This window comes from Saccopteryx bilineata, chromosome 1 (assembly GCF_036850765.1).
Source record: "Saccopteryx bilineata isolate mSacBil1 chromosome 1, mSacBil1_pri_phased_curated, whole genome shotgun sequence".
Taxonomy (NCBI): Eukaryota; Metazoa; Chordata; class Mammalia; order Chiroptera; family Emballonuridae; genus Saccopteryx; species Saccopteryx bilineata.
This window is the reverse complement of record NC_089490.1, coordinates 176,424,829-176,451,647: the sequence shown is the minus strand read 5'-3', so window position 1 is coordinate 176,451,647 and position 26,819 is coordinate 176,424,829.

Below are 26,819 nucleotides of genomic sequence, written 5' to 3'. Positions count from 1 at the left end.
TAAATGACCATCCTTTCCACTATTGAAGCAGGGCCCTGATGAATTTCCAGTTGGAGCGTTGGAGCCTTTGAGGGTGTATGCCAAGAGCTAGTATTTTACCTGATCTCCTTTGGGCTTTTTCTGCCTCTTGGTACCTTAAAAGCCATGCTCAGAAGATCTCGCTGAGGGGCTTGAGAGTTCCTATCTGCCTATATATCTGGAGCTATTCGGAAAAAGACAAAATAGTGTTATTAGCTGGAATCAAATAAAAATAAAAAAGGGGTAGTAATTTGCAGGACAAAAAAACTTGGCATCTCTTTTACATCAGTATTCAAAAGAAATTGTTTGAAGTAAAAAGCATGATAGGGTAGATCTGCAGGAGTTCCAGGATATGACTCCCCCCCTTTCTTTTTATATTATTTACAATTGATCTTCAAGCCAATGTTAAGCATACTTTACAATATTTTGACTTCAAAGATTGCAAGAAATTCTTGACTTTGTTAACTTTTAATGAAAATAGAGTAAATGCACCTTCAAGCAACATTCCCACACTTATCAAAACACCCCCTTAACATTAATTAGCAGGCACTTTAAAGAGTACATATCAAAACTGAAAAATCCCAGTGTGATCTTCATTATTCTCCTATAGTAAAAAAAATCTTTACACTTTTATTATGTAAATCTATGCTGCTTCAAGCATTTCACTTATGGCCTGGAGCAGCCTGGCCAAACCAGCGAGTCTTTTGGATCCAAAATGAGCGTGCTTTACTTATTCCAAACAAAATTATATTTATGTAGGGAAATGAAATTATTTTTATTTTGTTTTCAATGCTAGAGCCGGCATTTCCAAAATTATTATTATTATTACTTTTCATGTAAGTACTTAATTTAGGCCTTATAAACAAAGACACTTAGACATTAAACAAAGATTTCACATACAATCACACAAACCAAGAGTGAAACCCGGGATTTTAGAGATTAAACTATGGCCTGCTTGATCTTATTAAGTAGGGCTACCTTAATAGAAATGTAATAAGGATATATACTAAACAGAGATCTCTCTCAAAAAATCTCAAGATGGCCATATGAGATTTCTGTTCAGCAACACCCAAATCAGGCCCTCCTTTCACCTTCTTTTCAGGCAATGGAGCAGGAAAGAAATAAAATAATCTAAAACATTTAAAAAAATTAGATAATAATAATTGAGAAAGGGAAGAGAGCATAGTAAAATATGCCTCATACAATTGCTCTTAAGTGAGTCTCTCATCTAGATTCATGGTGTCTCACCAGTCGTTCAGGGATCCACCAAGGAGCTTCAGCAGACCTAGAAAAAACACACACATATCCTCAGCCCCATAAGAGAACAGAGTCTGGCCCTTGCCGGATTTCTGTGAGCGGGTCCCTCCATTGCACTTCAAGGAAGGCTTTCCTTGCAGGGTTCCAGAGTCTCTCTGCTGCTGAATGACCCTGTACATCAGTATTCAAAAAATTTAAAGTAAAAAGAGCATGACAAAGAAGATTTGCAGGAGTTTCCTAATACTTAAGTTGCTATTTGGCTCCTAACTCTGAACACACCTCAGAATGCACTAACCAAATTAGTAAGTCTTAAGGATCTACATTCTATTCTACTTAAATTTAAATGAGTGCTCCTTATAAGTTCTAAAAACATTTTATTTTTTCTAAATATTAGAGCCAACATTTTCCAATTTTTGCATGCAAAAAAATTTAATTCAGGCCTTAAAAACAGACACATTTTAGACAACATTAAACAAAGACTAAACAGAAACAAGATTTAGATGAACCAGACAAACCAGAGAGAAACCCAGGATTTCAGAGCACATCCAGGTTAGAAAGATGCCTGCCTGATATTAGTCAGGGCATTTTCTGACAGAGAAACTGAAGGATGTGACTAAACAAAATCTCCCCGAGAAAATTTGCTCTTGGCAGCTACTGGGATATTTTCTATAGTCAGATACAACACAGGTCCCCTGCCTCAATTTCCAGGCAAAGAATAAGAAAGAAACAAAATGATAGCTTAGAAGATTGTAGCCAAAACATTAAAGAAAATCAGACCATGACAGGAAAAGCTGCAACTTTCCTAATATCTGAGTTTCTTATCCATTCTCAAATTCTATAGTTGCTGTAACTGGCGGTTCAGGTTGACTATGCTGAGCTTTCTCCCCTACCTCAACAGCCCCTTCATGAAACTCTGACTTTCACAATAAATAATCATCCCTGGAGAGACAAGCACAAGCAATCACCTTCTAGCCATTTGGAGAAAGAGCCTTTGCCCTAATAGTATCTAATAAACCAAGTGAAAAAGGGGCAGTAGGCCCATACTGAACACAAACAAGTTTAAGCTCTTTCAGAGTTCTAAAAGGTATAGGTTCATGTTCTTGCACTAGTCTCCCTGTATCATCCTGTCTTTCTACAACAGGAAAATGGGAAAAGCCATAATTTATTGTATCCTCTACATTTTGAGCCTGGTCTATAGATTGTTGGAGAGGGGATTTCCCATATTTTGAGCTATAGACTTTGCAATCAGCCCAATAAGGGAACGGAGGAGCAGAGGGTTGAATGTAGGAAGGAGCTGAGGGCAGCGGAGGCCCCGTGGCTAAGGCAGCCATAGCCACGGATTTTTCATCCCCACTGTCATCCTCAAACTCCAAGTTATCCTCATATTCACATCCCTCTGTTTCCAGCTCACCCTGATACTCTTCAGACAATGATTTGTCTTCATACAGAAACATTTCTACATAAAGGTCCCTTATTTTTGACCCTATCTGTCCCATATTCTTTTACTTCCAACTATACTTTCCCCCAAAACTTTCTTTACTCACTGTGCGCACTTCACTTTGGGGAGTTCCGTCACCTTCCTTTAGTTTTAGTTTCCTCTTACTCAAATGTCTGTTTGGGTGCCACTTGCCGCGGACCAGCACGGCTCCAAATAACAGTGCGGAATTAAGGAAACACACTTTGTCAAAACAAAAACGATGGGACCAGGAGGACTCCTCAAACTGCCTGGAAGTATCCCAGTGCTTCATAGCCCCAGTTCACTTTATTATATAGACATATGCAAATCAAGGACCCTGATACAAAGTTGCACATCAAAGGCTAAGACAGGAACTCTCCCAAGGCAAAAACAGGATACATTAGTGAAATCTACCAACATCTGAAACAAACAAAGAGTCAGAGGAAGGGCATGTATATTGCTTCCAGCAGCCCAAGGAAGCAAGTGGAGTGGGAGCAAATACTCAGCATCAAAGCCAAATATGGAGATGGAGGGGGGAGAACTTAGCCTTTTGCCAAGCCTGGAATCTATAATGACTTTTTGCCATTTATGGTCCACAACAGCCCTGGCCTTCTCCACACTGACTATGCCTGAGGGGAGGAGGTCCTCAGCGCTCCAGAAGAAGACCTCGTCGCAGCAGCCGGGGTGCATGCCCCATCACCTGGGGGGATATAGAGGCTGGGGTGGCAGATAATTGCCCCTGATGGCCTCCAGGCCCTGGTGCTCTGTTCTTGCTTATGTGTGCTATAGTAACTGCTGACTCCCAGATGCAGGCAGCGGCAGCCCGGGGCTCAAGCCCAGCAGCACAAGCTGGTGTTTTCAGTTCATCTTTGGAGGATGAGGAGAATTGGGCCAGACTTGTGATTCACAGACTCCAGAAGGTAAACGGTGGCAGCTGCAGCAGGAGGATGAACGAAAGTCAAGCTTTCATCGCCGAGTGGCCGCTGGAACAGCAGGGGGTGACTGCTAAGCTGCTGGTGCGTTTTCTAACATTTTGGGACATAGGGAACATCACACTCTCCAGAGAAGAAATGGAAATGCTGACTGCCATTGCCACGTGCTCCTCTTTGGGACAGTGTAAGACCTGCCAGGATGACAGGAATGAGGGGGGTGGCTGAAGCCTCATGTGCGTGGACTGATTTCCTGGACTATGACCAGAGTGGGCACTGGCTCCTTTGTTGGATGGACTTACAGGGTTTGGACAATGTGAAATACCCTGATGGGGGTGGGGGTGGCTTTTCTGGAGGCCCTTCCCTTGCACTGGGAAGCTTTTCCCATGGCTAGAAAGAAGGCCAAGGACATTTTGTGCTTTTGGCAAAGTGCTCAGAGACTGGTGAAATGTACCTTTGTAATTGTTGAGATTGTATGATTTGTCATGTTGTTATAATTTGTGTAATGTGCCTTGCAACCATATGCAGCACGCAACCCATGGCAAGCCATCCGTTCTGTGTTTGGACGCTGGGACCTTTGTGGGAAGGAGGTGTGCATGGATCTACATTCATTTTTTATAATCAAAATAGAACTGTGTTTAATGGCACCTGGAAGGTCTCTGTAACACAATGGGAGGGAAATGACATCCCAACCCCTAGGAGGAATCCCCTGTTTAAGACCCCCATTCAATTTCCTATCTAGTCAAACATTACAGAAGCTTGCCTCATTGTTTAATCCAGCTAATCTGTTAGCATATAATGTAATAGGTATTATAGTTGTTTTCATTCTACTAGGGTTTTGTTGCATAATGCATAGCATTCAGAAGCTACAACAACAGCAAGCTGTCATTCATCAAGTCCAATTGGCCCTAATTAAAAGAGAAGGGGGAGATGTGGGTGGGGTGCACAGTGCATTCCTAGCAGCTGTGGCTGATGCAATGCTGTGAAAATACTCCAGCTCCCAGAACACTCCTGGGCATACTCAGGAAGGGAGCTCACCCACTATAAGGATTGACTCAGCGCTAACCACGCAGCTCCCTGATTTTTTCAGCCATTGGCTATGAAGGACATGCTATAACACCCTATAGGCTGAACCTATGTATATAAGCTAGCTTACTTCCTGAATAAAGTAGATCTGCATCACTGAACCTGGTCCCTGGACTCAGGTCTTTGCGTCTCTGTCATCTTCATCCCCGGCAGGACTTGTCCACAACTGGTGCCCAACATGGGGCAGGGACCTAACCAGCATCCAAGGGACAGGTGAGTGACCCTCTGCAATGGAAACCTTCTCTCTCACTCTCGAGCCCACCCCCAGCAGGACTTGTCCACACACCTCCATGATAGCATTGAATGAAATGTATTGAACATTCATCTGTTTTATGTGGAGAGAGCATTTCACTAGGAAGTCAGAGGACTTGAGTTGGCATCTTGGCTTCAATATTTACCAGCCTGATGACCGTGGCCACATGTCATTCTGTTTTCTGAATTTTATTTCTTCCGTAGTAAACATTTTATTGTCTGTTTTATTGTCTCTTATGGTTATGAGTTGGGAGCATCAAATAGGATTATATATGTGAAAAAGTTTTGCAAGTCACAATTACTGTGTAATGTGTGAAATATTTCATTTTTGCCTGGTAAAACCTTGTTTATTCAGATTTTAAATAGTAGATGTGATTTAGGATTAAGAAGCAACTGGAGTTTAGATATTCAAATTAGGTGTAGCTATTTTAACTACACTTTTATATTATATGTCAAAATTGTAACTAGTAGAGGCAGAAAATAAAAATAGAATAGACTTACTGAAAGAAAAGAAAGTAGACTTTAGTCTTGCTCTTACTATCTTTTTGAACATTAACAGGTTGTGGTTTGCCCCTAGCATGGGATATTATTTAAGGAGCAGAAACAGCCTGGTAAGCCTGATGCCCTTTTAGTCAGAAGAGGTTGTTGAACATTGTTATGTTCCAGTAGTTTATTTAGGAATGTGCTGCCAGGGAGTAGGTTTGAAGAGTGAGGAAATAAAAAGAGAAGGAGAAAAAAAGTCACATGAAAACGCAAAACTAAGTTGCTCACCCTCAAGGTGATTAGTGTGTGAGCCTGTAAGATCTTCCTTTTAAGTAGCCTGTGAATTGCATTCGTGAATTTTCTCTCTGTAGGAAGAAAGGAGGAAACTTTTCTCCGCTATTCCTGTCCTTCATCAATCAAGAGTACCCCAAGAGTGTAATTCCGCCATATATCTGCGTATGTGGAGTGCAGAGAGGGAACTTGCATGGTTCAAGTCCTGAGGGCAGAAAGCAGTTGATACTGAAACATAGCCCAAGCCCAGAGCTGTCCAGTTGTATCTGCTTGAACTAAATGAAAGCTTGTGTGGAACTGCTCACCACAGGTGCTACAGAAATAGAAGATGAAACTGAAATGAGATGAAGTGGCACTTTAAGGTACAAAAGAGAAACTATTGTAATAAAGACAATATATATATTTTTAAAGAACATTTCAAAAGTAATTTAAAAATAAGTTGACATGGGGCTGGTTACAAGAAGTTCCAATTAAAACATGTAATGCCACATCTGTGCTCTTGCAGGTTCTTAAGGGGAGTAAGGATGTTTTATTTTGTGTTTATGAAGAGTACAGAAATCATAGATAATAATTGGATTACTGAATGGACACAGATTAGAATATAAAATAGTGGAATTTCACTTGAGTCTATATTTTGGAAGAAGGAAAGAAAAGCTGTGTCTCAATCTCAGTAAATTAAATTCATAATTCTATGCCATGTGATGGATTCCCTCCACCTATTGACGAATACATATAGTTTTCTGAGAATAGAGTGCTTTACTGCTATTGGGTAATGTTCTTTATTTCCCATCTTGAAGTCAGAATGTTAGAGGTAATTTAACTCAAATAAATAAAATGATGATTAAATAATTATAAGATTTAAATAACTGTAGGAGAAAGCATAAGTTTTTAATATGATGCCCAATTCTCCATTCAGAAATCGGAATGAACACATTCAACACTTTCTAAATCTGTGTGTTACAGATACACTCATTTCTATTTAAGGCCTCAAGGATCACATTGCTAAACTCCTCATGTGTCAAATTACTTCTTCTGTTATTTACTTTTCACATGTTACTTTATCAACCTTTTTTTTATTATTAAAACTCAGCTTGGGTTTTACATCATAATGGTGTCAAGTGGCAATGGTATCTCTTGCTGTCGGTTTCTGTATTCACACTAGTTATTCTGCGTTCCTCCAAATATATGTGTCTGTATGTGTGTATGTGTGCATTTTATGGTCTCAACTCTCTCACTACTTAACTCCATACATACTATATACTCTTACTGCATATGCCTCTCTCATTTTTTTCTTATATTAATTTTTATCATTCACTAAGATATTTCTATTTTGGGGGGGAAGCATTTAATGTAAAAATATTTATTCTTAGAAATTTCATAGTTTCTCTTCCAGCTATATCTACTTCATTCCAGTAGTTACTTCATCTAAAGTGTAATATGGTAATCTGTCTTTATGAAAGTTTTAGTTCACCTTGCTTATGGGAACAGTGAAAAGAAATAAGTACTGCAAAACGTTATGCTGAATTACTGTTACTAAACACATGTAACTATAAACATTACTTAAAAGATTAAGTAGTAAAAATGTGATTTCAGAAGGAATTATTTTCTTTCTAAACAGGAATGATAACCACCAGTTGCCATATGTGCCTAAGACAGAGGGCATTAATAATAACTATTGGTTAGTAGTTTCTATGATCATTGCAAACGCTTAACCAGCCTTTAAGGCAAGTCAGTACCTTAATGATATAAGCGAAAAAGTTGGGCTTGCCCAAGGTTATGTACATTATGTTTATTCCATTTAGAATGAAAATCAAACTTCTTATATGTCTTCATTGATTTAATCCTTGCATACTTAGCAAATGTTCACTTTTATCATGCTTATTATACTTTAGGAAAAATACTGTGAAAAGTATGACATAAGCAAAATCCATAATTTAAAATCTTCCCTTAAAGAAAGTATCAGGACCAGATGGCTTCATCTATGATCTCTATAAAATGTTTAGGAAAAAATAATATCAATTATACCCAAACTCTTTTATATATTACTTGAGGTGAGCAGATGCACCATTTTTCATGGTAATGTACACCAAAAGATGTGTGAAAAGCCTTTTCCTAAGAGGATAATTTTAGATGAAGGTTTCTCATTAAAATCTCATTAAAAATAGAATAAGTAATATAATAACAGAATAGATAAATTATAGTTTATTTTTGTAGTAAGATACATACCAATGAGAACAACACAAACAGAATACATGAATTGCCATCTATTACTGTGATGAAAACAATGTTGAGTAGCAAAAGCCAGCCAACATTCTGTTTGACTCCATTCATATAAAGTTTTGAAATATGCAAAAAATGACATTAAATATGAAATTACACTGATTGATTTTGAAATGTTAAATCAATTTTGCTTTCCTGAGATTGACCCTAATTGCTGAAAGCATGGTATCATTTTTTTTTAGCATGGTATCATTTTATGAATTACTAAATTTTATTTGCTAAAACTCTGAAAATGTTCATATCTATGGCCATAAGAGATACTGTTCTGAGATTTTTATTTATTTATTTTTTCCTCTTGTTATGTCAAATGTCTTTGTCTAGTTTTGGTATCAGAGTATCCTGACCACAGAAAAGGGTTTTGAAAGAGTTTCATCCTTTAAAAAAAAATATTTTCTGAAGTGTTCAAGAAGAATGGGTATCACTTTTTAATTAATTATATGTAAAACATACCAGTTACACTGCTTGATTTCCTACCTTTTTGTGTGTGAAATTTCTTTAACCATCATTTTAATATCTTTAATGGATATAAGACTAATAAGATTAGCTATTTTATTTAAATAAGACTTGATAGTTTGTGTCATTCAAATATGTTTTTATTACATCAAATTTGTCTAAATTCTTGGCATAATATTAAATATTTGTGTTGTTCCTTATTATTTTAATGTCTACAAGATCTGTGTTGTCTAATTTTTCAATCCTGATAACTTCTGTATTCTTTCTTTTTCTTGGTTATTCTGGTTAGCATTTTATCAATTTTATTGATTTTTCCAAACCCAACTGGGGTTTCTTTAATATTACAGTATTTATTATTTTTTGTTTTGTTTTGAATCTTACTGATTTTTGTTCCTATCTTTATTATATGTTTTCTCAGCTGATTTGGGGTTTATTTTCCTATTTCACTAGATTTTTAAACTAGTAACTTAAATCATTGATTTCTTTAACTTATTTTTCCTCTTATATAAGCATTTAATACTATATATTTCCCTCTATGTTCTGACTTAGCTGTACCCCCCAAAATGTGAAATTTCATTTTCATGTTATTAAGCTCAAAATGTTTTCTAATTGCCCTTGTGTTTTATTTTTTCTACTCATGAATTATTTAGAATTGTGTTCTTTAATTTCCAAAGTTTTGAAATTTTCCAGATATAGTTCTATTATGAATTTCAGTTTACTATGTTGTAGTTAGTGAAAGCATTTCATGTTGTTTTTAAATGTCTTAAAAATCACTGAAACTTGTTTTATTGTCAGATTATAGTATAGCTCAGTGACTGCTATATGTATACTTTAAAATAATGTTTTCTTCCATGGGTATTTCTTAAAATTTAAATTAGGTCAAAGACATTAATAGTGTTTAGGACTCCATATCTTTACTGATATTTTTGAGACTGGACTCTGATTAGTTCCTTCTGTTTGTGTTATGGCATGAAAACTATCTTCTACTAGTTGATTTGGGACAATTGTCAGGGTATAATTGTTCTCTTTTCCTTTTCTCAAGATAAATAGGCTGTATAAACAATCTTATACAACCTATTTATCAATATCTAAAGACACATTTCCATATATTTATCCATTTCACATTGTTTAACAAAAGTTAGTAAATCTAGTCATTGTTGTACCATTATAGTAATCTCTTCATACTTGTAGTTTTACTTTCCAAAATTTCAGTAAGCCATCGTCAACAACAGTTTCAAACTGTTAAATGTAAAATTCCAGAAATAAACAACTCATAGGTTTTAGACTGTCAATCCAACTAATGTGATGACATCTCAAATTACCCTGCTCTATACTGCCCAGATTGTGAACCATCCCTTTCTCTAGTGTATCCACACTGTACATGTTCCCTACCTTTGATCACTTCATATCCATCTGGGTTATCAGATTGACTGTCCTGGTATCATCATGCTTGTGTTGAAGTAACCCTTATTTTATTTAAAAATGGTCCCAAAGCCCAATAACAGAGATGCTGGTTATTCCAGATATGCCAGAGAGAAGCTTTAAAGTGCTTCCTTTAAGTGAAAAGGTAAAAATAGTCCATTTAATAGGCATTTTATTACTTCATATCATCTCAAGAATAACAGTGAATACAATAAAATAAGCTATTTTGAGAGAAAGATTCCATATTTTTACTAAAGTGTATTGTTATAATTGTCCTATTTTATTATTAGTTATTTTGTTAATCTCTTACTGTGCCAAATTGATAAATTAAACTTTATTATAGTTTATGTATATGTAGGAAAAATTAGTATAAATAGGGTTCGGTACTCTCCACAATTTCAGGCATCCACTGGGCATCTTGGAATGTATCCCTGCATATAAGGGGGTCTACTGTATGACTGAAATTTGGAAAGCCTCTATGTTATTTTTATTTTTAATTTTTGTTCTGAAATATTTAAATATATTATCTTGATGACTGAGTTTTTCACAACTCAGCTCTTCAATTTTTATGATTGCATTAAAATTTTTCCTTTCTTCATCTTACTCAGATTCATTTTAAGTATAATTTTCATGACTTTTAAGATATTCTGATCTTTTTAGCCTTTACATCTTGCACTTATTTTCCAGAAATGACCTGTCTCTTCTATGAAACTATTTTCGGTTATACTTTTCTTTTAAATATTCAGAATAATTTTTCCATCATTTTTTCTTCTTAATATTTTAATTAAAAATAATAGGTTTATTTTTAAGAAAATGTTAGGTTCAGAAAAATTGAGCATAAAGTACAGAGAGGCCCTGGCCAGTTGGCTCAGCAGTAGAGCGTTGGCCTGGTGTTTAGGAGTCCCGGGTTCGATTCCCGGCCAGGGCACACAGAAGAAGCGCCCATCTGCTTCTCCACCCCTCGCCCTCTCCTTCCTCTCTGTCTCTCTCTTCCCCTCCTGCAGCCAAGGCTCCATTGGAGCAAAGATGGCCCGGGCGCTGAGGATGGCTCTGTGGCCTCTGCCTCAGGTGCTAGAATGGCTCTGGATGCAACAGAGCAATGCCCCAGAGGGGCAGAGCATCGCCCCCGGTGGACATGCCCAGTGGATCCTGGTCGGGCGCATGTGAGAGTCTGTCTGACTGCCTCCCCATTTCCAGCTTCGGAAAAATGGGGAAAAAAAAGAAAAAAGAAAAAAAAAAGTACAGAGAGTCTATCTATACCCCTCTTACACCCTCAGTTTTCCCTTCTATTAACATTTTGAATTCATGTGATATATTACCACTGATGAGTCAATATTCATTCATTATTATTAACCAAAATTCATAGTATACAGAAAGGTTCACTGTGAATGAGGCAGGAATCTATTGAACAATTCAAAAGGATGAATTTATGAGACAGATACATTACTCATTTTCTTCAGAGAAAAGAAGAAATGTGATGATGAATTATTTGTATATTAAAAAATGAATGGGAATGAGTTAAATTCTCGAGACTAATAGCTTTAATTCACTATGAAATGATTTGTAAGATAATTTGCTGGGAACACACACATAAAGATAAAAAGAAACACATTTTGAAGCAAAATTATGCATAAATGACATTTTCACGTTCTAAAGTCTTTCTGTGTAAATAACTTCTTTAAATATTGCTCACTTAAAATTGTATTTTACAAAAACTTTACCAACAATCACAACTGAGGCAGAAAATTCAAATAGTGCATTGATGTGAATTGCTAGTGTCTTAACCCTCTGGGAATGATTCTAACTGTGAGTAATCATAGATCTAATTCTCAGGTACCTAGGGGAGCCTTCAAGGATTAGGTAAGCTCCGAATTTCATTCTCCATCAGTAAGAGAGATATGTCTTCTTGAAAAATGGTTTGATTCTTTAGAGATGTCTGCAGGGCCTAATTTTGTTTGTTCTGAAAACTACCAGAAAACTAGTTTCTGGTACATCTTCTGTGAGTTTCTAGCAAAGACATGATCATTTTACATTTTCTTTTTCTCAACTACATGTGAGCCAACCTGGGTATTCTAAATTAATGAAAATATAACATGCATTTTTACAATATTTTACAATTCAATTGTGATACTGCTTGTAGTTAGTATAAAGTGTTCTTTAATTACTAGTACTAAATTAGTCATGAGTTGCATGTTGACTATCTTAATTTTATCATAAATGATAATTTTGTAAATTATTCATTTAGTATAACTTTCTTGACTTGAAAAGTAATGACATTTTCCAAGGTGTTAGAGCTGTTTTCACATTAGCACTGGAAAAAAAAAATCTGCCTAACTAAATCTCTCTGATATTTTAATTTATCAGTAATATTGAAATAAAACAAAATAATACCTCCTCAAAATGAAACAAAATTATATTACTTCAAAATAATTAGAATTGAAGTATGAATTAAAGTAGTTGCTTTTATTAAATATTAAAATTATCAGTATTTCTTAATTCTTATTCATGCTTCTTATGATTCTATAGAATTCTTGGGTCTGCTTGTTTTAATTTCTCTCAGAATTTATATGCCTAATATGTGGTTTTATAGTAATTTTACTTCCTCTTAGAATTAAAAAAAAATTTCTTACGTAAAAAATTCCATGAAAGCATTTACTGGACATGTTGGCATAGGGGGAAAAATCAGAGAAAACAAAAAAAAGACATACACTGGTTAAAGTTTAGAAAGAGTGCTAAGATACATGTATGTACACACAAGGAGTAATGTAAATCCTGTGATAAGAAAAGACTGGTTTTCATAAAATCAGGAAACTTCTCTAATGACTGCATCTGCTATGGAGGAAATGGGATGGGAATAAAAGTGGAGAAAGGAAAGGAGGCAAGGACCTTTAAAAGATGTTGGATTCTCCAGTTCAGTTTTATTAGCCAGTTATCAGTAACAGACAACTGAGATATAGTGCTCTTTTTTTTCTATGGAAATTAGCCAGTTCTCCCAATCCTCTAACACATGGTTCTCTATCAGGGACATCTCACAATGTCTGGAGACATTTCTGGTTGTCACACTAAGGGTGGAGAAATGCTACTGTCTTCCAGTGAGCTGAAGCAGGAATGTTACTAAACATCCTACAGTGAACAGGACAGGCCACCATAACTGAATTGATCAAAATGTCAATAATGTTGAGGATGAGAAACACTTTTTAGACAAAATAAGAACAGTTTTTGTCTTAATTTATGCTCTTAATGCTGTTTCTTTAAGGAAATCTTCCCTGTACCTCCCTGACTCTACTCTTGTTCATTTTAGCTTGATTTAGTAAACTAATGATACCAGGCAACATCATGGGAGTTGAAAAGTATGACAACAATTATGTAATTGCCACACATTCCCTTGGGATGTTGCTGAAGATAATTTTTAATATCGTCGTTGGAAATATATACTTCCAAAATGTAATATATTGCTCACAAAAATTAGGGGATATTTTATTGCTTCATATTCATTTTGAAATATCCCCTAATTTTTGTGAGCAGTATATTTACAACATTTGAAATGCTACACAATGTTCTTCTACCTAATAATATATTTCTGCCTAATAATAAGTTTTCTCTGCATGGTGATACTTTTCAATTCATTTTTGAGACTGAGGTGCATTTTTCTCATTCCAGGATAGATCATTTGTTAAATAATAATTTGCCATCTACCTTTCTGAAAAAGTATAATGGACCCTAAAATTTCTAGCATTTTTATTCCAGGATAAATGATAGCAACTCTTTCCTTCTTAAAAAGAGCTGTGAAGTATGAATTATATCACCAAAATACTATTAGTGCTTAAATGACTTATCGGGTCAGTTAAAAGCATTCTTGGAGCAAGAATAGAAAGATGAGTTATAGGAGTTTATTGCTCAGGGTGATGCAAGGTTCTTAATTAGAATAAAATCATGTCTTTAGATTCAATGTATATAAAGAACAAGTAATCACAAAAGCCCATAATGTAGACCAGTTCACTTATAGAAAGTATCTGATATTTCTAGGATTAAGTTGGGTTATTACACAGACTTGAACACTTGCTATTTGACTAAGTTCTTACTTGAAGTAGGCATTAGATTTTTATTGATTTAACCTACATTTTTAATGTTGGCTTGAAACCAAATGAAACTTTACAGATATATTACAACCAATATTAACCTTATTTTTAAGAAGATTTTTTCTTTTTCTTTTTAAGGAATAAAACACAGTCACAACATGTGTCTGGTATCTACCATCATGGAATTGAGTATAAAGTAATGTAGCATAGCAATAAAGTGACTTGATTTCTATGCCAGACAAATCAACATTTGATTTTGCACTCCACAACCTAATAGCTGGATCAGCTTGGGGAAAATTTCTGACTTTCTAGGGTTGGAACATGGTATGGTCAATGCTATTTATCATAGATTATTTTGTGTGTGTTTTTTCAGAACATACATGGTTCAAATTATCTACTTTCAGATTATTTTTCTATTTCTCTCTCCCTTCTTCTTTTTCTCTTTCTCTCTGCCCTATCCCTTACCCTTCCCACATATAGACACACACAGACACACAAATACAAGCTGACATATGTAAAAATTTTATACATATATCAGTATTATATTTACCTACTAATAATTTTATGAGGATTAAATGAAACAATGCATGTAAAATGCTATATTCTTTGTCTTGCATATAGTATCATAATACCTCAGTGACCTTAGTCACTATTATTTCCAAGTGCCAAACATGTTATACTGAAGTAATGTTTTTAGTAATTTATTACAAATAACTGTCTAAAAAATAGCAAACATATTTATTTTTGTTAGTAATCCTTATTCCTTTGAAGCTCCTTTGTGATTTTTAAAATTTATATCAGAGAATTTTACATTTTGAGGCATCTTTGGTGTCATTTAGTTGCATCTACTTTTTAGATGAGGGATCTGAGATCCAAAGATGTTTCAGAAATATGCCAGAATTATCTTTAAAGCAATCCCTATTCGTATTGATCCAAATGATTTATTCCTCTTTTATCGATAAATCAACTAGCATTATCTTCGTTGAGATGCATTTGAAGGAAAAAATAGAAACATTAATGTGGGCAGCTCTACGTTCAAAGGAGATGATACAGTATGATGAGGAATATGTTCATTGACACTTTTGTCTAGACTTTTGAATGAATGATGAAATGCTTAGGGAAGGTTTGTAATAGCTCAATCACTTGCAAGAAACAAGCTATTCTTTATTTGTTTCCTTTCAATTTGATGTGCATTTTCCCCTGAATTTAAAATAGATTTAAATAAGTTGACTAATTATTAAAAGCAATGCTGACTGAGAAAGAGACTGCCTGCTCTCTAAACTAAGTAATCATAATTTAGAATTTTAATGGATAGTGAAAATTAAGTGGGCTAATTTTGCTTCTCCTAAAACCTGGGCTGGTTTTAGGACAAGCCAAATGAAAGCATGGATGTTGCAAGTTTCCAGTTTACAAACTGAATGTTTCTTTATGATTTATGTTTTCCCAGATGTAAATATCCTCACCTATTTTTACATATAAAGTGGTTATAATTATTTATGTAATGAAGAATTTGCTTATTGCTATAGTTAACCATTTGCATACATGCTTGCAGAAATGAGAACTTCAAACTGGTATTTTACTTTTGCATATGTTTGTGAGAGTGTTTCATATTGAGAAATTGTGGACTAGGTACTCAGACCAGTCTTCCTACTGAAGTAGGATATAGATATATATGTGTGTGTGTGTATGTCACACATGTATGTATATATACACACATATATGCACACAAAAACAAAATTATTCATTAACTTGCCAAGGTACAAAAGTACTTTGTATTTGCAAAAGTATTGCATATTTACAGAATTGTAGATTACTTTGTTCAACATATATTCGTATTCACTTCCAGTCAGAGATCAGAAAGGCAAATGACATAATACTCAGATTTCCTTCCTGCTTGCATTCTTGATGAGGGGCACAGCAATCAAATGGAACCTTAGAAGAGTTGGTTCAGACAAGGAGAGAGGCAAGATACAGGGCATCTGCTTTGCTGGAACAGATCATGCAGCTGTCAGTGGTTGTAACCACATCCAGATACTCCAGGTTGCTTCCTGATTGTGGTAGTTCTTCCTGGATGCTCAAATTAGAGACTTTTTCTTCATTTCTCCCTATAATTTTTCAAGATATTTAATCTTTTGTAAATTCTTATATATACTGGCTAGAGAAATTTCTATTCTCTACTACTATTGTACAATAATTTCCAAAGGTAATTATGAAAAAGTAGCAATATAAGGTAGGTAATTCATTTTAAATGGAACCCAAATAAAAAAATTAATTATTAAGCCTGAATGGATATAAATATAAAGTAAGCCCAGTCTTTGTCTCATTTACAACTCCAAGTAGGAGAAAAATCTAATTCTGGAGGTATAGCATCTTGTTCAGATATTAGATTGAAATTCTCTGCAGTAGTTACAGCGTTTTTTGTTAATGTTTTTGCTTGCTTTTTTTGTGACAGATACAGAGAGAGGGACAGATAAGAACAGGCAGACAGGAAGGGAGAAAGAGAAGAAGCATCAATTCTTTGCTGTGGCACCTAATCAATTGCTTTCTCATATGTGCCTTGACAGGGGTGGGGGCGTGGGGGGGCTACAGCAGACTGAGTGACCCCTTGCTCGAGCCAGTGACCTTGGGCTCAAACTGGTGAGACTTGCTCAAATTAGATGAGCTCTCACTCAAGCCTGTGACCTCAGGGTTTCAAACCTGGGTCCTCCACGTCCCAGTCTGATGCTCTATCTGCGGGGCCACCACCTTGGTCAGGTTCTTTTCTTTTTTATTTTTTGGTATCATTTTGTCCACCACAGTCATACAACACATGTCACAGGTTAAATGGCTGGCTTAGTCTGTGGAATATTATTTTTCATCAAAATGCATTATAACTTTAAGTTTCTGAACCTGAAGGCAAATAGCACAAAGCATTAATTCCTACATGGTCTTTGTTTTATTGAAGTAAATTGCCCCTTTAGTGGTGCTCATTAGTAGGCTATTGTCTATACCTCAGCAGCATGCTGACACAATCCTGGCCCGAGATGCTAACAAGTGATTTATGCCTAGGGTCTGAAGAACTGATCTGTATTGTTCTACTTCCTCTCATGATAATAATGAAGGTTCAGTGAGGAAGATTCCTAAGGAGCCCTACAAACTACTGCTATTCTGTAAGTTCTACAGGTTCTCTTAGTTTCCCATGACCCTGAGATTGTACAGAGAATTCCCACTGAGGCTGGGATGCAAGTCCCCCATGCTGCCCTGAGTGGCTGTCTGTTTTTGCTACTGAGGACTCTGCATGCTGTTTCCCTTAGAGCAGCCATACATTCAAGAAGCCAGTCTTAGTATATTGGCATCCCCTTTTTTTCTTGTATATTCTTGCCAAGTTAGAAATCCTTCGTAGGGAGTCAGACTTCTTTAAGTTGATACCAAGATGGATGTCATGGGCCAGTTAGTCCTTTTTTCCCTTGGTTCCTAGTACCATATAGTGGCAGGGAATGAATTCAAACTTTTCTTCTCATTAAGGCAACAGCATCATTTTCATGTCTCCAATGCCCCTCTTCTCAACATACCCATTCCCTTAGAGTTGAATTAGGTCACATTTACCTAAATGTGATCTTCATTCTCATGGCATTTGCTACATGTCTGCTTATATTATTCTCATTCCAGAAAGGGCCACAATATAAGGCTTTACATATGTAAAAAATTTTAACATTATAGACTCAGCAGGGTTGTGCTGACATTTTAATGATGTCATAAAATAACTTCTATTTAAGATAGTATGTGACCATCAGAATGTTTTTTTTATTTTGCCTGCCATCTTATAGCAATTAATCAAGCAACTGTTCATGATGCTTAGAAAATTGAAAATTTCTTTCAGTTATCAATGACTTGTCATCATGTGACTTATTTTCCCAATTTTTTTAGTATCACTTGAACTAAACTGATTACCTTTCCTATACACACTTATTTCCCATCCTCCAGCCACACTGCAAATTGGTGGGCACCATAGCACATGCGGTATCTTTATTGATCCCGATTTTGAAAATATGGTTTTTCAACAGGTGCTTTGCCAGATGACGGAAACTAATTTAGGCTCTGCAATACTAATTGCTAATTTTCTTTTGAAAGGAGGGTTCTGAAGCAAAAAAACTATCAAGAGAAAGAAAACTGCTGTAACTTCATGAGGCAAGTTGACCAAATGGTACTTAAGACTTACATTTTCTCTCATTGCCTTGTCTTTGTATTTCTTTTTCCTGCAAATAAACACAGGTAGGGTTGGCAGTCTGTACAATAAATTTAGGCAGAAAAGAAGGTTGAATAGTTACCTGATACAATTTAAACATCAGTGAAAAGAATTTAGTAAGTATTAATAACAATGAGCTTTTGTGTTATCAAGACTTCAGTTTGAAATGCTGAATATGCCATTAAGTGGCTTTGTGTGCTCAAATTAAATTATTTAAATTTTGAAGCAGGGTGTTTTCACCTGTAAAATGAGGGGTAATTCCATTTATATTATGTTATTAAATTATATAGCGGTTAAGTGGTTAATGCCCTATAAATATAGCACTCTGTGCAATTTCTGATAAGTGCTCAATTAGTGGTAGCTTGTATTGTTTAGTTTCATAATCCAGATTGCAGTTATTCATATAACATGACGTTTTAATTTTTGAATACATATGCATCATAAATTGAAACTAATAATACTTTTAAGGACTTAGTTGATAACTGAGAACTGACATTCAGAGTGATTTGGTGATAGGCTCAAGATTACATAGCTGATTAGAAACAATACTGAGACTCAATCAAGTTTCTCACCTTCCTGGAAAATGTATTCCCCTAATAAACCTTGCTTGTTTACCCTTAATGTTCTCTTTCTATCTGGGTTTGCATGATTTGGAAATAAAAACACAGTGTGCTCAGTTACATTTGAATTTTACATAAGCATCAATAAATTTTTTAGTTTTAGCATGCTCCGTGCAATATCTTGAACATATTTAAACACTAAAATTTACTATCATAAATAATGTGAAATAGTGTGCAATCACAAGTAATACTAAAATCTGCAATAGTTAACAAACTAAAAGTTGCAATATTTATAAGATATATTAAAATTTATTTGTTGATGTCCCTGGCCGGTTGGCTCAGTGGTAGAGAGTCGGCCTGGCGTGCAGAAGTCCCGGGTTCGATTCCCGGCCAGGGCACACAGGAGAAGCGCCCATCTGCTTCTCCACCCCTCCCCCTCTCCTTCCTCTCTGTCTCTCTCTTCCCCTCTGGCAGCCAAGGCTCCATTGGAGCAAAGATGGCCCGGGCGCTGGGGATGGCTCCTCAGCCTCTGCCCCAGGCACTAGAGTGGCTTTGGTCGCAACAGAGCCATGCCCCGGAGGGGCAGAGCATCGCCCCCTGGTGGGCGTGCGGGGTGGATCCCGGTCGGGCGCATGCAGGAGTCTGTCTGACTGTCTCTCCCCATTTCCGGCTTCAGAAAAATACAGGGAAAAAAAAATTTTATTTGTTGTCTATCTGAAGTTCAAATGTAACTGAACATTCTGCCTTTTATCTGGCAATCTAATTTTCATTGCTGGAGCTTTATAAACAATTTTATACTTCATATTTATATTTATTTTATTCCTGGAAATTCTAGTTTAGTTTTCAGCCATCTAAATTGTCTACAAAACAGATGTGTACAACACACAGTCATTAACTGAGGTGACAGGTCCTCATATACCTCATATAAAACCCAGTCTTACTACTTTACTGCCACTCTCATTCTCAACACATACAAAAAAAATTGTTTCTTCTTCTTGACATGTTTTTCATGTGTTGTAAAGTACTGTTTCACCAGGTTTACATAGAGACACCAAGTCCAAGTGAATTTTTAAGGAGTTTTATTAAAAGGAGGAGATTTAGTAATATGCCAGCCACATATGACTAACATGGGGCAAAGCTGACCCAAATCGTGCTGTGCAGAATATAGCCCTGAGGCAGGTTATATACCTTTGATCACACACAGGTTGGTGAGAAAAGGGGGGGGGGGAATGACATAATCATTATTAAGCTTATAGCATTAGTCTATAAGATTTATAAAAAACATTTCTACATATTAAAACTTACAAGGTAACACAATAGTGAAAAATGTTGTTTTTCATATTAAAAGACATTTCCAAATCTTTCAGTGTTTATCTGCTATTCCCTTGTCTAGAGATATATACATTAACTATATGCCTTCCAGAGAGGGAGGGGAAGCCTACATGTGACCGGGGGATAGCATTTGTAAATGGCCCATGAAAGAAAGAAAGAAAGAAAGAAAGAAAGAAAGAAAGAAAGAGAAAAAAAGAAAGAAAGAAAGAAAGAAAGAAAGAAAGAAAAAGAAAGAAAGAAAGAAAGAAAGAAAGAAAGAAAGAAAGAAAGAAAGAAAGAAAGAAAAGAAGGGAAAGGAAAAGGGCTTGCTTGATCTTTCTTCCCTTCCCCTGCACCTGGCTAGGTGTTTATCCTCTTCCTCACAGGTGCCGGGGAAGGGAGGGAATCCAAGTTCTTTCTCCACTTCCACTCAAAACCCAGCACAAAATCTCTTTATTACAACACAATGCTGTCATTTATCCTGAGTTGTTTAAATCACACACAAGTATAGAAATCATATTTACAAAATTTCTCTGTATGCTTAGCCCAAATTATCAAATGCCCTTTAAGCTTCCTAGTAAAAGGGGGTTTCCTACACAGTATGTCTCTGCAAGCCAAGAAATTTTCACATTTCTCTCCCCTCACTCCCTACAGAAAGGAGAGGACAAGAAACCTGACTTTTTCTTTAAAATTAATATCAATTTTTCTATTCTTTGGTACCTTATCACACATGGTTGTCTACATGTTTATACTAGGCTGCACAAGGTTGTCTTATAATTATAGATGTATTTGGAACTTATGTATGGAAAACCCAGTTAACCATAGAAAAATTCCATGGTTAACTTATAAGACATTAGTCCAAATTATCGTCTTTATTTTGGACCTGGATGTTTTCCTGGAACTAGCTTCACTGTGTCTTTTTTTTTCCCCCTGCTGAACTCAAGTATGGAAATCCTAAAGTGGTTTTAGCAAATTCATCATTAACTGGACTGTATGGGTACCACACGGTTTGCTGCCAAATAGCTTGTCCCCATATCCCTCTAAGATGCTTATAACTGTAGTGTGTCATCATCCTTCAACTCTGAATGCTGACTGCAATCAGGGGCTACCATAGGAGAAAGCTCTTGGGACTTTATTGTCACATCAATTGACGTAAATCTGAGAGTGACTTGAGTTGCTTCTAAGACTCATCAAATAGTGTCTGAACTTCCTTTTACACTAAAGGTTTAAGTCAAGGACTTTTAGGAAAAATTGCTTTCTCTATCAAATGAATATTTTTACCCTTGACAGGAGAATGAGCTGGGTAGGGAGCCATTAGTACAGAAATTCACACAGCTGTGTTAATAGAGTTGTTTGTCTCAGTTTTTCCATAGCATTTCTCATTTGTTTGACATGGTCATGGAGCTTAAAAAAAAGAGAGGGCAAGAAATGAATTAGTTTTTACTCAGAATTGTTCTTTTCATTCAAGAAAGGAATTCACACTAAATCATAATAGTCATGCCTCAGCCTTGGCAATTGAGCAAATGTATTGTAAGTTGTGAAATTGCATCCTACTGGACCTGTGAACTCTGATCATTTTACACTATCTTATGCAAAAAGAGTAAGCTACAGAAAGCAGCTATTTGCTGATTCCAGAAATTCTGATTTTGTGTGATTGTATTGGGCAAGATGTTCATATTGAAAAGCAATACGGGTATAGATAAAAGGAACGTAGAGTTTGGGTCTAGATGGTTGAATTCTCGTTGCACCACCAGCAACTACTTGTATTAACCTTGGCTAAGACTCTTTAATCTCTATAGACTTTTGTTTTATCAATTATAAGTAGAGATTGTAGCCTAATAATAATTATATCTGTTCTTTTTGGGAATATAGAAGGATCATTCTTTATTCCTCTTTCTTGCTTTCTATCAGTTTGCATAAAATCCACCTGCAAATTATGTTGCTCTATTATTAAAGTATATTCAGATACTAATTTTTTAAAAATCATCTTTACTGCTGCCATTTTGGGTGTAACACTGTCATCTCATGCCTGAGTTATTATTGCATCAGACTACTCATTGGTCTTCCTTCTTATACCTTGACCTATATCCTGCTTTTTAAAAACATTTTAAGGATTTTATTTTTGATTTTACAGAGAAAGGAGGGTGGGAGGAATGGAATGAGAAGTATCAACTCATAGTTGCTTTACTTAGTTGTTCATTGGTTGCTTGTCATATGAGCCTTGACTGGGCAGGCCCAGGACTTCAAACTAGCAACCTCGGCATTCCAGGTTGGTGCTTTATCCCCTACGCCATCACAGGCCAAGCTTAAAACACCCTTGAAAAATATTAATTAGATCATGTCACTCCTACATTTAACCCCTACCCTTTGCCGGTAGTTTTCCATCTCGTTCAAAATAAAAACTGAGATCCTAGCCTATGAACAAAACTCTGCTTATACTGGTACTCTGTTGATGCCTCTGTCTTATTGCCTTCCAATCTCACTGGCACGTCTTCTGCAGGCATATACCAGGTTATTTCCAAACTTGGGCTTTTGCACTTGCCCAGGATTTTTGCCTGAGCTTCCTTACAGAATCCACATGGCTTATTCTCTCACCTTTATGAATTCTTCTCTTCTTGGTTGAAATCATTACTAATTATCCTATCAGACATTGCAGCCCGACACCCCACACTTCTCAATTCCTTATTTGATTTACATTCTCCATAACACCACCTTCTATCCTACAATATGCCTATTTACTTTTTTATTATCTTTCTCCCCACACTAGAACTAGTTTTCTCAAGGGCAGTAATTGGTTCTTTCTGAATCATTCTCAAAGATGAGGACAGTTCTTGACATACTATGTGTTGAATAAATATTTATTGAGTAAAACAGTTAAGAGATAAATGAAGCTGTGAATAATAAACAACATTCACATGACACTTTATATATTGTCATGTTTATATCTCTCAGTTACCCTAGTCGGAAGGCACTGATTTTAGCTTTGTTTTGCAGTTCATGAGGAAATAAGCTAAAAAGTTTGTTAATAAATTTAAGTATGAAGCTGTCCATCTTCAAAATCCATCATTGTTATCTTTGTACTGTACTCTCTTTACTGTGATAAATTATATTGAAGTAGTTTAAAAAGAATAAAGTGCTATCCTAAATGTGTAATAATATATAGTTAAAGTGAAGGATTCTTTCTTCTGCTCTGAAATATTAAAATTAAAGCATGAAAATTTATTTTGTCTTTTAAATTTGAAACCTATTCAAAGTTGGACATGCTACTGTGCAAAAACATCATGCTCATATAGCTACCCCCATATGTAATTTTCTACTCTCTTCCTGTGAGACCTTTTAAACTTCTATATGTGGGTGTTATTTTTGTTTGTGGTGTTTCTCAAGTTTAGATATAAAAACAAAGTGAATGAGAATAAAGTTTATACACTGAGTCATCCTCTTTGATTTTTTTTCTGAAGTGAGAAGCAGGGAGGCAGACATACAGACTCCTGCATGCGCCCGACCAGGATCCACCCGGCAAGCCCACTAGGGGGTGATGCTCTGCCCATCTGGGGCATTGCTCCGCCACAACCAGAGCCATTCTAGCACCTGAGGTGGTGGCTATGGAGCTGTCCTCAACCCCCAGGCCAAGTCCACCCCAATGGAGCCCTGGCTTCAGGAGGGGAAGAGAGAGAGAGAAAGGAGAGGTGGAAAGGCAGAGAAGCAGATGGGCACTTCTCCTGTGTGCCCTAGTGGGGAATCAAACCCGGGACTTCCACATGCCAGGTTGATGCTCTACCACGGAGCCAATGGGCCAGGGTCTGAGTCATCTTCTTTATAATATATTCCATATAATCTACACTATATATACATTTTCATGGGAAACTATACACATTGTTTTCCTTTATATGTTACAGAAAGACTAAGTTTAGACTAGACATAGGTCAGAGCAAAAATGACATTTTAGGAGATACTATGATGCAATTTAATATTTAAACTTAGTCATTTTTCACTTTCATGATTTTTGCTTAACTATATTTGAAGTATAATATTGTTTACTTGATATTTTTATTTAAATAGACTTAGTACTTTAGTTAAATTCATAAATACATAAGCAATAAAATGATAGATTTAAGGTACCAGTCAAAATAAATAAAAATTACATTTTTTATAAAACTTATTTGTTACCAATGGAAATTATCAAGCTTTCTACACATGAGGTTTTCATTTTTTTTATATGTTTACTTTATTTTGGAAAACACTGATAAAATAGAATTGAATTAACTTTAGTGGAGACATTGAGACTATCCATATGATCAAGATATTGGCAGGATTCTTATATACCATATAGCCTTAAAGTGGAGGTGAAAAAATAAATAATTTGGCTAAATATCTAATGGTTGGGTAGTAAGATGCAATGATGTGCTGAAACAAAAGATTTCTGTCAAAAATTGAGCTTATGGTATACAAAAGTATATTAGGGTTCCCTGGAGAAACAGAATCTGGGAGATGGATATATTTAATATAAATATATATATTTAATATATATTAAAGCTTTCATGTATATTGTGAAGAATTGGCTCATGTGATTAGGCAGGTTAAGACCCTTGATCTACCATATGCAAGCTGGTGACCCAGGAAAGATAATGGTGTAATTCTGTCCAAGCCTGAAGGCTTGAGAACCAGAGAAGTTGATGGTATAAATCTAATCTGAGGTCTGGAAGAGATTTGATGAGGTGTCTCAGATCATTCAGTGAGGCAGAAAACAAAAGGGGTTAAATTACTTCCTCTTCTACTTGTTATTGTTTCCTGACCTTCAACAGATTGAATGAGTCCTACCCACACTGAGGAGGCACCCTGCTTTACTGAACCCACTGATTCAATTATTAATCTAATCTCATCTAAACACTCATAGACACACTCAGAAAAAATGTTTAATTTAGGCATTTATTGAGTTGACAAAAAATTACTATCACAAGAAGACATCTGAAATTTTATTAAAATACTAAGTTTTGATTATCATTTTGGTTGAAACAATATTGGTAATCAAAAACAATCAAAATGTAGAACTTCAGGCTTTCTACTCAAGTAATCTTCATCTATTTCTTTACTCAGTCACACCAGGAACCACTCTCCGTTTGTACCTTATTAAAAATGGATCTAGGTATACTCTATAGGATTAGGAACTTTAAAACTTTCCAGCAGAGCCCTGGTTAGTAGGCTCAACAGTAGAGCATCGGCCCAGCATGTGGAAGTTCCAGGTTCGATTCCTGGTCAGGGCACACACAGGAGAAGCGCCCATCTGCTTCTCCAACCTTCCCCCTCTCCTTCCTCTCTGTCTCTCTTTTCCCCTTTGACAGCCAAGGCTCCGTTGGAGCAAAGTTGGCCAGGGTGCTGAGGACGGCTCTATGGCCTCCACCTCGGGCACTATGGCTCCAGTGCAATGGAGCAATGCCCCAGATGGGTAGAGCATCACCCCCTGGTGGGCATGCCAGGTGGATTCCAGTCGGGCACATGCAGGAGTCTGACTGCCTCCCCACTTCTAACTTCAGAAGAATACACACACACTAAATAAATAAATAAATAAATAAATAAATAAATGTTTAAAAATATTTTCCATCAGTATTTTTATATACTTGTCACTGTTTCATGCCTCCATTTCTGAGTTGCCAACATTGCTTTAAAAAGAAGTCTTACTGTTTGGTTCCAAAGTAAATTGAAATTCTTTATTCAATTTTTTTTTCTCAGAGCCCAGCAATATTTTTACTCATTCAACATCAAATTCTTTACAGTGAATGTCAATATTTTCTATTCTTGCTAGAATAACAATGACTCCACCCATCTGTGAAGATCCTAACTAAAATCTTGACAGAATATAAGTATGAAATACATGTATGTGTCATCAAGGGGCAGTAATGGAGAGATAAAGGTTTAGCTAAATTAGCTAAGTTATTCTGATCAATTCTTCCATAAAAAGAAAATAAAAAAACTATTTAAGGCATTAGAGGAAACCAAGTATCAAAGTGCTCTTTAGTTATTTATGGAAAGAGTAACCCAGTGATAAGGTGAGCACTAAAGTCTACTTCCATGTAAATGTCAAGAAATGGCATGAGTACTGAGATCTAACCATAAGATACCGAGATATAACCATAAGACAGCTCTCTCCTAGATTTTCAGGTCAAATTATTTAATTCAAAAATTCTGAAGCCATGAATGAACCTTGAAGTGGTTTAGAATATTAGTGAATGTCCTTGTTATTTAGGGTAAAGACTGCCTCTCAGTGTGAGGGAGTGGTTGTGAATCAGGAGAATAATGTAGGAACCTTCTGGCAATGTTTGATTTCTTGAATTGGGGGTGTGTGGCTGGTTTTTAAAAAATAATTATTTATATTAGATATGTATTTAAAAATTATATGTATGACTTCTAAATTACAATAAAATATATATTTGGTATCATTTTCTTGTTGTTGAAAGTATAAGATAAATATTTTCTTTTGGGAGTTTTGAAAGGAATTCATGTCAGTGCAATGATCTTTCAGTAAAGCTGAAATAAAGGTGAATGGGTGAATAAAGTATGTATGTAAACCATTGATTGTAATGATTTTGCTTTTATAGGAGAGGGGTGCTTATCACTAGGTATAAATGATTAGAAGAAAGGCATATAGGGCCAAGTAGCCAAGGGTTAGGGCAAATAATGCAAAATTGGGAATATAGGTTTATTTTATAAAAAAAAAAAAAA